We start from the raw sequence: 13,384 nt of genomic DNA on the forward strand, positions 1-13,384 counted from the left end.
CTGATGACTCATTTCTGTATTTTTTTCTGTCTTAACTCTCATCTCCTTTCCTGTGGTCTGAGGCAAGGTTCTGTAAACTGGCTTAGCCTTGTTCACAAAGGAAAATTATCTTTAATTTTCACATCTGATTTAATCTAAGTTTCTTGTTCCTACTCTTTAACAACTCTCAGGTACTGTTACATGTTGTATTCATACAGTTCTTCAGTGATAAATATCCTTGTGACATTACTCAGGAGGAAACAGGCAAAAATCAGAAGCATCATTGCCGAGTGTAACCAGTGTGACAAGAAGGGATGGCCAGGGACTGAGCCCTGTGAGTGCGGTAGTAAAACAAACTGTGAGGAAATTCCGCCAGCTGCTCCATGTGGTCCTTGGCTCAGGGCTGTCTGGAGCTGCAGGCGTTTGCTCAGGCTGCCCTGGGCACTGCTGGGGAGCTGGCGCTGGGCAGGGTCCATTGCCCATGGATGGCTGGAATGCATTGCTTCTCTTTGGAGGGTAAGAAGTTTGAGTAGGGGGGGAGTGATGTCAACATGTGACATTTCCTCAGGCCTACAGAAAGGGGTGGGAGTTTTTCAAGTTAATGAAACAATCTGATCTGAGCCCATACTCAGGCTGAGACTTCCATTTCATTTTTATTAAAGACACATCAGGTTAAACATGATGACATTATTCTTCACCTATCAGGGGCACTCAGTGGATAAATACATCTAATCTTGGTTGTGGAGTCAGGGATCCTATTATCCTCCTTGCTTTTCATAATTTTCTTCTATGCAGTGAGGCTTTGTAAGGCAAAACCAAGGCACATTGTGGGCAATTGTGAGGCTTGAAATAACTCCTGGGGGGTTACGGAGTTCCTGCTCCCACTTAGCCTGCAGCTTGGGATCTTTCAGTGTGGAAAGGGAAAAGCTTTAGTTACTCACTGTTGTGGTTCAACCCATACCACTCACTGTTCAACTCATGGATGTGGCATTCCACTAATACTTCTATTTATTTTAATCTCCCTTCTTGCAGAAGAAATTAAGCCACAGATGAACGACTTTGTGTATGGTAAAGTGGGAAGTCTATCAAACTGCATGGAATTCCTAGCTGAATGCAGCTATGCAGAAGAGAAATTTGGTTTGGTTTGGGGTTTTTTCCTTCTTTTTAATGTTTATCTGTAAGAGCAAGAAAAACTTCTGAAACATGGTTTAAAGCTGACAGACAAAAACAATACTTGCTGCATAACAGCAGCAAGATTGCCTTTATAAAATACATCTAATAAAACTGAGATCTACTACTGTTTAAAACTGAGCAGGTCAAAGAATTTGACTTAACCCTGACAAATTCTAATTAAAGTGTCTGTAGTTCAAAAGACTTCAGGCTGTTTAACTTTTGGTTTTCTGCATATGTGGTATCTGAGTTTTCTGTGCATACACAGAAAACGTGCACGTCTGGGCACATAGAAATAGATACACATATACACACTCACGCAGGCACAAGCACATTAGAACTAGAAACAAAACATGGTGTAGGCTTTTCTTTTCAGGAAAAAGCTAAAGGCTTCTATGAAAACATTCTCTTTCAAATCAAAGAATTTTATTTCTTTGTATATATGAGGGAAAAATGCAAGACAGGAATTATTTTCAAAAATACTTATTAAGTTTTTTGGTTTAGCATGGAAAATTTACAAAAGATATCTCATTTAAAATCACATAATTCATCTGCCCATGACTGCAGGAGACTGGTGTCAGGACAATTTTCTTCAGTTGATAACCCTTTCACCTTTAAATTCTTTTTTTATTTCAGGCTGTCATGTCTTCTGGAAGTGAATGCATTTAACCTACTAATTCGAGATCAATTTTGAACCCCTTGAGGAGAAAAAAAAAACACAACAAAAAAAACAAAAAACCCCCAACAACCCACACTTTGCTGTATGCTGTATGTAATTTTCCAGTTAGAAAAGTGCTCATAGGCCACACAACAAAAACTGAAGGCTCCTTAAGAAATGGTAGTAATTTATGCTCATCTTGAAAAGAAGTACGCATTTTTCTTGCAGTTCAAAACTGAATTCTTTTCAAGTCTCTTAGCCAACAGTTACAAATCTGGTTAGTTGTAACACCCAAAGGAAAGTCAGTTCCCCTGGACAAAATCCCCACAGCCCTTTGATATGAATTTATCAACACTACATACTACGTTCAGGCAAATTGGTTCTTAAACCAGTTCTCTTTGTGTTCAGTATTAGATACAGATTGTTCCAAAGATTTTGCATTTGGGACAATTTTTTGAGAGCCAAAAGTAAAAGCTGGTTTCCACTTTACACCTAAAATATGTTTATAGATTTAGTTTGTGGAATATGACCACTGATACTGAACGTGTGCATGGGGTGGTGATTTCAGACCAAACTGCTGAATGTTCACTTGCATTGTAATGCTTTCAATTTTAAGAAGCCTGTTCTCCACTGCTGGTATCGTACTTACATTGCTGTGGAATATGCAAGTATATACTCTAGGCAGTTGTGTTTTCTTCCCCTTACTTTTACCAAAGAAACTAGTGCACACTACAGTCAGTGTGCATTCTTGGAGCACAGCTTTTATATTTATGCACCTGTAAAATGAGCTCATCTTGTATTTAATCTAGTTTCATGTTATAAATCAGGAAATAATATACATGGGAAAAACAAAAGGTCTAATTCTGTAATTGCTGGCCAGTTAAGAGGAATTCCGCATCCACCTGGATGGGAGCATCACTGCAATATAGGAGCATCACTTAAATTTCTGATCCTAGGAATATACATACATTAATTTAACATCTATCAAACTTACAAAAAATAACCATGTACATGTGTTTAGTAATGAGATGCATCCCCTAGCACTTTACAGCAGAGGTTCTGAACCTCAATATTTCCATTCCAGCAACAACTTCTCATTTACCAATATAAAAAGGCTGAAATATCCTCCCCTCTGGAGAAAAAGGCCTTCCCTTTTCAGAGCCAAATGCAGAATTTCAGTGAATAGCACTTTCTTATTTCCAGTAAAGAAAAGGGGAGAAACCCAAAACAACAAAAAACCTCAGCAGAAACATTTGGTGAGAGTTAAGTTCCTGCAATCAACAGACAAATGCTATGTGATTTTATCTGAAAGGTCAACATCAGATGCATCCTTCTTTTGAAGAAATTAATTTTTTTTCAGATTTCAACAAACAATTTAAAAGAAAAATGAGCTTTGGAAAGTAATGGACTCTTTTCAGAAAAACGATTTGGAAAAGGGGAAAAAAGTAAGAGTACAGTGACAGCAAAGCAAATCCCATTCAACAGAAAAATCAAGCTATTAGATTTGCTTTTACACTAGTTTGTAATTTAATAAAAAGTTTGGTATTAGATGCCTACTTTTACAGATGTGTAAACCAATCATCTATGATCTCCACTGAACATTTTTTTTTTTCTTAGAAATCTGTGAAATGTGTGTGCCATGGAAAGAGTGAGCCCTGGAGACTGGGGTAAATCTAGTCTGAAGAAACATCCTCAGCCTCATACAACAAAGTTCTACACATAACTAGCTTTAATATACTTATTTGCTCCTATTATACTGAATTGGTCACCAATACGAATATACACAATAAGATTCTGACAAAATCAGTACTTTTTCTCCAAGGTTTTTGAAGAGTCATATCTGTCCAAAGTGAAATTATCTTTTAAATCACGATAATTTGGGTAAATAATTTTGGCTAGTGACACCCATACTGTAGTGTTTGGCCCTTTAGTAATCCGTGGAGAACTGTTAATGATTCAGAGCATGGCTGTGCTCATATAGCTCTTCTTCCTTGTATCCAGGTGTCTCTACAAGTATCAATAGCATATTTGGTAATTTCCTACACTCTTATTTTTTTCATGTAGAAGTTACAAATAAGGCTGCTACAGAATGGGGATTTGTATGTGGATTTTTTCTAAGAGGTCATCAGAAAAAAGCAAGCTGTTGAAAGAAAATTAAATGAAGAAATGGTGTCAGATGAGGAGCAGTGCTGGAAAAAAAATCCTAATTTGAAGTGGCAGTGTGGACAACAGAGCTGGAAATAAAAGTGGAAGTAGTGCAGGCTGATACTGTAGTGAGAATACAAGGAAATGACGTGATGTGAGATATTTGTCAGCAGCAAAGTTGTGAAGGGCTGCACAGATGAGTTCCTAGAGCCAACTTTTCCATAAATGGCTTTTAAGTTCAGGTATCTGAGCTGAAAAAAACCACACCCCAAACAAAAAACTTGGTTGATGGCCCAGTTATTCAGAAAGTGTTGAGAATCAGCCTCTCTTTAAGTTTGGAGATGGTTGTTGTAATAACTAAGAATCCTCAAATTATCTTGTCTTCTAAACATAACCAGATGAATACTGTCTCTTGAAGAAATTTCACTGTTTATGAATTGGCGCTGAAAGATCTGGAAATTTTAGATCACTGAAAAATATTATAATTTAGGCCCTGGAATTTATTGTCTTCAAAACATACTCTTTCACTAGAGAAATAAGAAGACTTTATAAGCCTAAAAAAGTGTAATACTTGCTTTCTGGTGCACATGTTTGACAGCGAGAGTCTTATCATTAGATAAGAGTTAGAGTAGCTACCATTGCACATTTTCGAAACATAGCCAGATGGTTTGAGGACTAAGTAGTGAAAAAGCTCAGTCTTCAATCAAACAAAGCAGTTTGCGTCTTTATTGTATCATTTGTTTAGTAAGCTGACATGGGATACCTCACATCCTTAAACATCAGTATTTAGGCAGCTGCCTCATTAAATTCTCAAGGCTGCATTTTGCTGGTGGTAATTTATTTTAAAGGAACAACAAAACATAAGCCCTTTCTTGCCCTCCTTTTCTCTTAGCAGATAAAACTCTGTTATCAGTTGCTTCTGGCTGACCACAAATAACAGTGACAGCTTGCAATGAGTCACTGATCTCCACAACCCCACCCCATCCCCTACAAATCTGTCTCAAAATCTGATGGAAATGAATGTAGATGTTTTATAATAGCTTCAAAAGATAAAATACATTTCTGGGTCCTTTGTATGACCCTTAAGTGTTAGAATCTGTATAGGAGAATACTCTTGTTCAGCAGTTTTGCTGAACAAATTTTATCTGTTTATTTTTTACACAACAAAACAATTATTACTTTTACAAAAGCCTCTTCATTCTAAAAATTTAGAATAATCTAGAACTAACAATTGTGGTTTCTTTTATCTTATTGAAATTTATCTTATTTCTTTTATATATCTAAATACCCAACTCTAGTTTTTCAAGGTTGTCCAATTAAAATTGTCATTCAGAAAAAAGCCATGGGCTGTGTGTATTGTTTGCTGGTGGCAGGTAATGCAGAAGCAAGGAAATGTCTGGCCCATACCTGAGCTGTGGTTCTGCTCAGAAAAGGTGTCTCAGACAGAGACGTTCTTGTGGTCCTCATTCAGATATCCTGTTTCTCTAAATGCTCATTTCCATAAAAGATCTAAAATAAGCACCAATATGTCTAATTTGCCTCCCAGCCTGACAGTTCTGGAGATGTCAGTCTTTCCTATTTCAAGTGGGGCAAAGAAATGATAAGGGGGAGGAAACTGATATAAGTTATCAGCTTATTTATTATTCATTATATACATATGTACATCTGTTTAATATCCAAGTTTTCTAAATTTAAAGAGGCACTCTCAAGTCAAATATGGCTTTACCATAAATAAGCCAGTTTAACACATTTTCAGGGGAGTTGCCATAAGAAATAAATATGTCCTCTTTTTTTCTCATTTGAGATACTTACAACGTGGTACTTCCTTTAAATTTCACACAGCTTAAAGCACATTGACAAATAATAGTAATAATGATGATGATGTTGATGAAGTAGAATTGTTGATCATGACAGTGATTACAAACCTTTAAAGTTGATTTACATTTTCTAATAGAAGGTGCTCTACCCTGTAAAATATTCACCAAGATTATTCTTCATCTCCCATTGTGATACTTCCTGTGATCATATCCCAGACAAAATTAGCTCCTACTGACTGCAGTGGCTTATCCCAGGAGCAACTAATCTTATCCGAATTTCACAAATACCTCAAATGGTATCTTGTGACTTTGATTACTAGGAGAGTAGACCTAATCAGATTCCTTCCTTAAAACAGTGGTTCATTCAGATCCTTCACTCCAAGAGATCAAAGCTGTTTCTTCTCTCTATCTGCAGGGAAGCTCATTAGGAGGAGGCTGTCAGGGTTATAATCATGCAACAGTTTTACTTCTGGGTTATAATGCTTTTCCTTTCTTATCAGTCTGTGAGGTCTAAAGTGAGAGGAACAAAGCAGGTATCACTGACATATAATACTTTTAATACTTTCGGAAGTCATTATAGTTTGCTATATTTTATTAATTTCTTCATTCTGAAAGCATTTTGCAAATGTATCTCAACTATACAACCGGTTTGGAGGAGGTTTTATCTGGCTTCTAACATTTTAAAATCAGCAACTAAGTAAACAAGTTAGTTTTAAATTAAAACCTAATCAGTTTCACTGTGTCATAGATTTCATATACTAGCTGCTTCCACAAACTGATTTTAAGGACTATGTGTCATTTACTAATGTCCTTTTTATCATTTCCATGTATATTTTAAAATAGAAAAGCATATTCAAATACATTTCTATTATAGACCACAAAAGCAGCTTGTACAGTGGCTAGACTATGTCTTGCAGCTAGGAACTATTTAACTTTAATTCTGGTATTGTCACTGAAATGTTTGGTAATTTCAAAACATTGCATTTACCTTTTTCCAGTGTCATTTTCTGTCTCCCACAGCTTTAAGTGCTCGGAGTGTTTGACTATGGATTTTTGATTGGAAGACCACATTTAATGATAATACATTACTGCTGGTACCTGGTGACTGATAGGTAACTAGCAATTAAACAGGATACTTGAAAAGTAAAATGACATGTATGATTTCAAAGCTGTAAATGCATCCTTCACTTCACTTTATTCAGAGCCCCAGAAAATGCAGGTGCAGTACTCATCCAGGTGGTCAAAATGTATTACCAGAGCTTCAGTTATAAATAATACAAACCACAGTGGTATGAAATAAAACCAGTATTTTTTAGGGTTTTCTAATGAGCAATTATTGAAAAAAAACACTTTCCTATAACTAGGTATGACCTTTGGCCATATTTTCCCTCTGAATCCAAAACATCAAAACTTCATAATGGGTCTTATATCTGTAAGAAGTGCATTAAAAAAATAATAAATTATTAGGATTGAATAATTGATTGCGAAATGATGGGACTGGAACAGTTATTAATGAACTACTCACGGAGCTGAAAGCCGAATGATGACATCTGTATGTGCAAGCCAAACGAGAGTAATGTCATCCCAACGCACACAACTTCCAAGAACAGAGCCAGTGAGCCAGTGCCTACACCGAAGTGCGCTATATGTCTATAGCCTTCCTGTGCATGGGTCTAAGTCTTCCCGTTCACTTAGAGCTGGCTCAGTAGTGATGTAGTTTAATGTAGTGAGTGTCTTATACAGCAATGTCCTTGCAGGTTCCTCCACATTCAGACATTGCACTGGGTTTTCCACCTTGACATTGGGTAAGCTCCACTATCTACTGCTTCATCCCTTTCATGAGCTGATCCATGCAAAATACTGTTACTGCCTCTCATGTCTGCCTCTGGGGTCCTCCTGCCGTTTCATCCTCTGCTCCTGCCCCTTCAAATTCCCCCTTCCAGGGCTCTGCTATTGCCTTCCAGCAGCAGCTCTTTCTCACCACCATTTCAGCTGCCTGACAGCAAGTTAGTGGGCTGCAGAGCTCTGCTCTGCATCATAGTTAACTTTTAAGGGTGACATGTCTCATAGGCAACGTGTGTTTTAGTCTCATGATCTGTTTTCTCCACAGTCAGCTCTCTGGAATCTACTCCCAAAGATATCCTCTGGACTAATGCAACTGAAATCATGCTTCAGCTTTAAAAGTAAGGGAAAAAAAAACCCAAACAAAAACTCCCCATAGAACAAAGTAGGGGGGGAAAAAAAAAGAAAAAAAAAGAAAAAAAGAAAAAAAGAAAAAAGAGACAAAGTAAAGGGAAATTTAGGGACAATATACACTTGAAAGGGACATTGAAAGGTGCCTTACAAATATGAAAATCTTGTCTTTAAACAACAAGCCTTTGCCCCTTCTCCAGCCTGAAACCTTTACTGTCCTCTACAGTTTCAGAGGTTGAAGTTAGTAGGTAGTTCATAGTGATCTGAATATCAGAGAAGCCGAACATTGCATTAAAAGCAGATGGAAACAGTTATAGCTGTGGATGCTTAGAATCACTCAGGCTTATATGTTGTCCATCCTAATATTTTATTTTAGAGTTGAACATGAAATTACTAAGCCATATTTACTGAGTCCTCCAGTTCCCTATGCCATGTTAGGCAACTCAGAAGTATTTTATAACTAATTTGAATAAAATAAATTATTTTTTAAATGTTCTAGGGATTAAGGCTTCCTGAAGCAAGCAAAGAATAGTAGAGATGGCTCTTCACCCAACTGTGCTGAAGAGGAGCTGAATAGGTTGTGTTTTCTGTATGCATCTTCTACGTCTAATTTACCTGGTCTCCTCAAGATCAGAATGATGGAAGAAAATTAATCCGATGCCCTTTCCAAAACCACACTTATTCAAAGCATAGAGAAGGCAATGATTTTATGCGTTTGAAAATACTGGAAAAGGTAGCTTTAAACATTTACACACAAGTAAATTTAAAAGGGAGTATTTCCTGAAAATCTACTTTAGTTTAAAGATGTGCATGCTAGATCAAGAACTTCCTTGATGTACAAATGACATAAGGAATGAATAGTGCTGTTTTAGCAAATTCCAGCTGGTGGTTTGTTGCACTGGTCAGTGATATTTTCAAGGCTGAATTTCTCAAAGTGCCCAGCACTGAACACGTGTCCATATTCCTGTACAAAGCAACAGAGAATATTTGGCCAACTGGACTGAGTGATTGGCAGAACTTTCAGACGTTTCATTTTGGAAAAGAAATGTCACTTCATGGAATGGAACTTCCAGCAGACTATTCCACTGCCACTGCTGAAGGGGAAAGATTCTCTAATTTTTCCTTTATTTAAAAGTGGAATACAATATTATTAAAACATGGGCATGTGAATATAGGCTGCTGATTTCTAAAATATTATCTTGTCAGATTATAGGAAAAAAAAACAACCGGACACTTTCTGTGGGCCTGTAGACTTCTCCAGCTTGTTCCAATGACATCATGGTATTTACAATAACTAATTTTATATCAAAAGTTGCTGGTTAATACTCTAAATATTCTTATGGGTTTACCACCTGTAGATTGAAAAGTACTTTTACAAAAGCTGATGAGGAAAGTTGCCTTCACTTTATATAAGGCAACTTTGAAGCACTGCATTTAATTCATTTAGATGGCCACCAATCTGAGCCTGAATGAAATGATGAAATTAAACAAAAGTAGGCTGTTCTACTTGTGTCAATAACATAAAGCATAGAAATGTTTCACAGCAAACACTTTAAGTCAAGATGTGAGAAAGAAGCAGCAAGAGGTACATCTTCTCTCCATTTTGTACTGGATATTGCAAAAAGTGATTGCAACAGAGGAAGAAAGAGCATTCAGGCACTAACTTTCTTTTACAAAAGAGAGGAACCAGGAAGAAGTAAGCTGTCCAGAGCTAGTGGTATTTTGTGGTCCTTTCTCATCTGTGTGAGGCTGCTGTCAGGTTGCTTAGAAAAGTTGTATTCCTTGGTGAATACCCTTAATAAGCTGTTTGACTAAAGGTACTAGATACTGGGACAGACAACAGAATGGAGGAAGGTTTCTCCATGCAGACCAGCAGATCTGAATATATATTTTTTTAATATAATCACAGGACTAGCTCCAGTTCTCACCAAAATCCTGCTGTTTTCCAGGAAATTGTTAAGAGCCAACAAGATGATTTTTACTAAGTGACAACTTGGGACATTTTATTTGGAAGTCTGTAATATTTTATATTTTTCATATTAAAGCAAATTGGAAGGAAAACCAACCAAATCAAGGTTATGTCCTGGGAAAAGTAAAGACTTAGTTACTTTAGTCCTGGTCTTCACTCAGTGGGGCACAAGAAGGAGAGGAAGGAAAAAACTGGCTGTGTGCTTCTCTTCTGGAAATATTGCAGTCCAACTAGTGAGACATCCACCTGGGATCTCAGCTGGATATTACTTTCTTTCTGACAGTTCTGTCCTGAGTAAGGATTTCCCGAGCTACAATCGGGGCTGGGGTGGGTGGGTGGGGGGTGGGTGGGGAGTGATGTATGAGCTGTTTTAGGGCAGATCTTGGGCAAGCACCAGTGTATCTCCTACTGAAGTCACCTGGGATGGGAGCACAACTAAAAACACTTGCAAGAAACATCTTTTCAGCTTATGTCTGGTGCAAGGATGAAATGCTTTTGGACTTAAGCAAGCAGACATGTTTCTTTAGTTGATTAATACTTCAGTTAAAAATAAATCAGTATGTTACATCAGAGGGTTTTACTCATCAAAATCCTGGCCATTGTAAATATAGATCCATGCTGATCATTTCTAGCTGAAATTTTGATTTTCCTGAAGTCTTCCAAATTTTTAAATTAACTTGGGTCAATGAGTGATGATTGACCTATGCATCTATTCCCAAATCCATCCTGATTAAGTTCACCCTTTTCTTCACAGGATATCTTGGCAATTGCTGTGAACTCCATTTTCTTCTAATGGTGTAGACATTCAATAAGTTAAGATGTTCCTCCCATTTCCTTATTAAAATTTCTCATCATTAGCTTTCTGGAATGAGCAAACACAGGCCTTAAAGAGTTCTTAATGAAGACCTTCATCTTCTTTGGTCTCGTTTAGGTTCTTTACCACCGACCCATCAAAAACCACTGTGGCTTTATTGGATGCAACCCATCTGTACATGTCCTTCAGGCAACAGCTTCTGGAATGGAAAAAAAATAGTTTTGTGATTCTCTGCAAGTCTGCATTCTAGACCTTTTTGCCCTCAACATCACCTCCAGAACTGGTTTGGTCTCTTCTACTGACACTGCTTCATTCTATTCAGATTTTCTCCCTGGTCAATGTGCAGTAGTTTTTGTTTATGAACCCAGTGAGGTGTTCCAAGGAAGCGTGACTTGACACATTAACACGTCTTGCTGTACATTCAAAGGCATAGCATGACGCACTGTCAGTGGCAGGGAATGGCTCACCACACAGCATGACACAATGTTCTTCACTTATGTGCATTATTCGCAAACAGATTAGCTGTGTATGGGGATCTCCTTACCTACAAAATGATGAAGCTTTTTGAATTGTGATGAAGATATGGAAAGAAGGGAAAGTAAGCCTTTGTCTCCAGATATGGAAAGAAGGGAAAGTAAGCCTTTGTCTCCATGTTATTTCAGCTATATCTCATTTTTTGTTTCTTTTTATTGCACAGAAATACTTGATTCATTTACCTCCCAATGATACAGCTGGTATGAATATTGTTTATAACTTGTTTTCAGCATTAAAAGTCTGAAAATCTCCATTAGAGATATCATATAACTAAAAGCTGAATTAAAGGATGACAGGAATTTGGCAGCAACAGAAAATATATTATTGTTTTAAATTTAAAGTGTATAGAGTTACTTTATTGTTCCATATATTCACTCTCTTTAACTAGTACTTATATTGTTTTAAGCATCATTACAAATATGTAATATTCTACATTCATATTAGAACCTCCTTAGAAATGGAGTCCCATATAAATACATACATATCTTTAATTTTCCTTTCCAAGTTAAAATTGAACTCTGTTCAATTAAAAAAAGCAAAAAACCCAAAACAAAGCAATTTAAAGCACAATATATTTGGACCTTTTTCACAAATAATTTTTTAAGTAGAATTTTATAAAGCAGATTACTTGTCAAAGGACTGTGGTATAATAATATTTAAGTTCTGTGGAGATCAGAAAGATGAAATAAAAGAAAAGAAATACTATTTCACAAAGGAAAAGAGGTGCAAAGAGAAGTGATTTGTGAACATTCCTTTGCAAACTAGAGGCAAAGCTAGAAATAGAACCCAGCATTTTCTAGCTAGTGGTCCAATATTCAATTTATTAAACCATACTGCTCATATTGAAAAGAAATAATTAACTTACTGAAGACTTTTCATATCTATTTCTTCAGTTGATTTCAATGATCTTTATATATAACCTTTAATTGACTTCTGCTAGTGGCAGATAGTGAAACACTAAGCAAACTTATAAAATGGAAGTTGGAGGGCGAAGAAGTTCCATTTCTATGATTTGTGGATGAGGAACGCATTCTGTTTCACAAAAAGAAGAGCACAGACTTAGGCATAACAATAACTGCTGCTTTCCTGAAGAGTATTAGATGTTCAGGACTCTGACAATGGTGGACTGATGAGACATACTAGGTGGAAGAAAAATAAGATTCAGAATAGGCAGTTGCACACTATCATCATTTTAGGCTTGTAGAAATTCCCCTAGATGGGATAAGAACTCTAAATATACTGCATCAAGATGAAAGCAACACAGGTGGTGGAAGAACTGGAAGGCACACCCTATGAGGAGCATCTAAGGACTTTAGGTTTATCTAGCTTGGAGCAAAGGAGGGTGAGGGGTGACCTCATGGCTCTCTACAGCTTCCTGAGGAGGGGATGTGGAGAGGGAGGCGCCGAGCTCTTCTGCCTGGGATCCAGTGATAGAGTGGGTGAGAACGGTTCAAAGCTGCATCCAGAGACGTTCAGACTGGACATTAGGAAGCATTTATTTACTGGGAGGGTGGTCAAACACTGGTACAGGCTTCCTAGAGAGGTGTCAATGCCCTCAACCTGTCGATGTTTAAGAGGCGTTTGAGCAATGCCCTCAATAACATGCCTTTATTTTTGGTCAGCCCTGCACTGGCCTGGCAGTTGGACTAGGTGATCATTGTAGGCCCCTTCCAGCTGCAATTCCTATTCAGTTCTGTTCTATTCTAATTACCATTTCTTCTGTGAAGAGTTTTTCAGTGGGAGGATATGGGATCAAAGCGCGTCCCTAGTAAGTTGTGCTGCTAAGAGACAACCGAATTGGCATGGCTGTAGAGCAGCCATGTCACACGTTCAAGTCTGCAGCAGTTCATGTTTCCCTGAGGTCACAGCTTGTGTTGTTGGCCTTTCCCTAAGAATTCCCCTAGCAAAGGAGGCAATGGCATGCAGGGATCTCTGGAAATAGAAAAAAGGCTTGTGATTAAGATGGGGACAATACTGGGCTGGGAGATAAAATGCCTTCTGTCCACAGATGCATTTGCACTCTGAGCCCACTGTTGGAAAAGCTTTTCTTTTGTTGCACCAAAAAGAGGTGTTTTTATTGTCACGGCAATGTTTCTGAAAGAGTT

Source organism: Falco naumanni, chromosome 6 (genome assembly GCF_017639655.2).
Source record: "Falco naumanni isolate bFalNau1 chromosome 6, bFalNau1.pat, whole genome shotgun sequence".
In the NCBI taxonomy this organism is placed as follows: Eukaryota; Metazoa; Chordata; class Aves; order Falconiformes; family Falconidae; genus Falco; species Falco naumanni.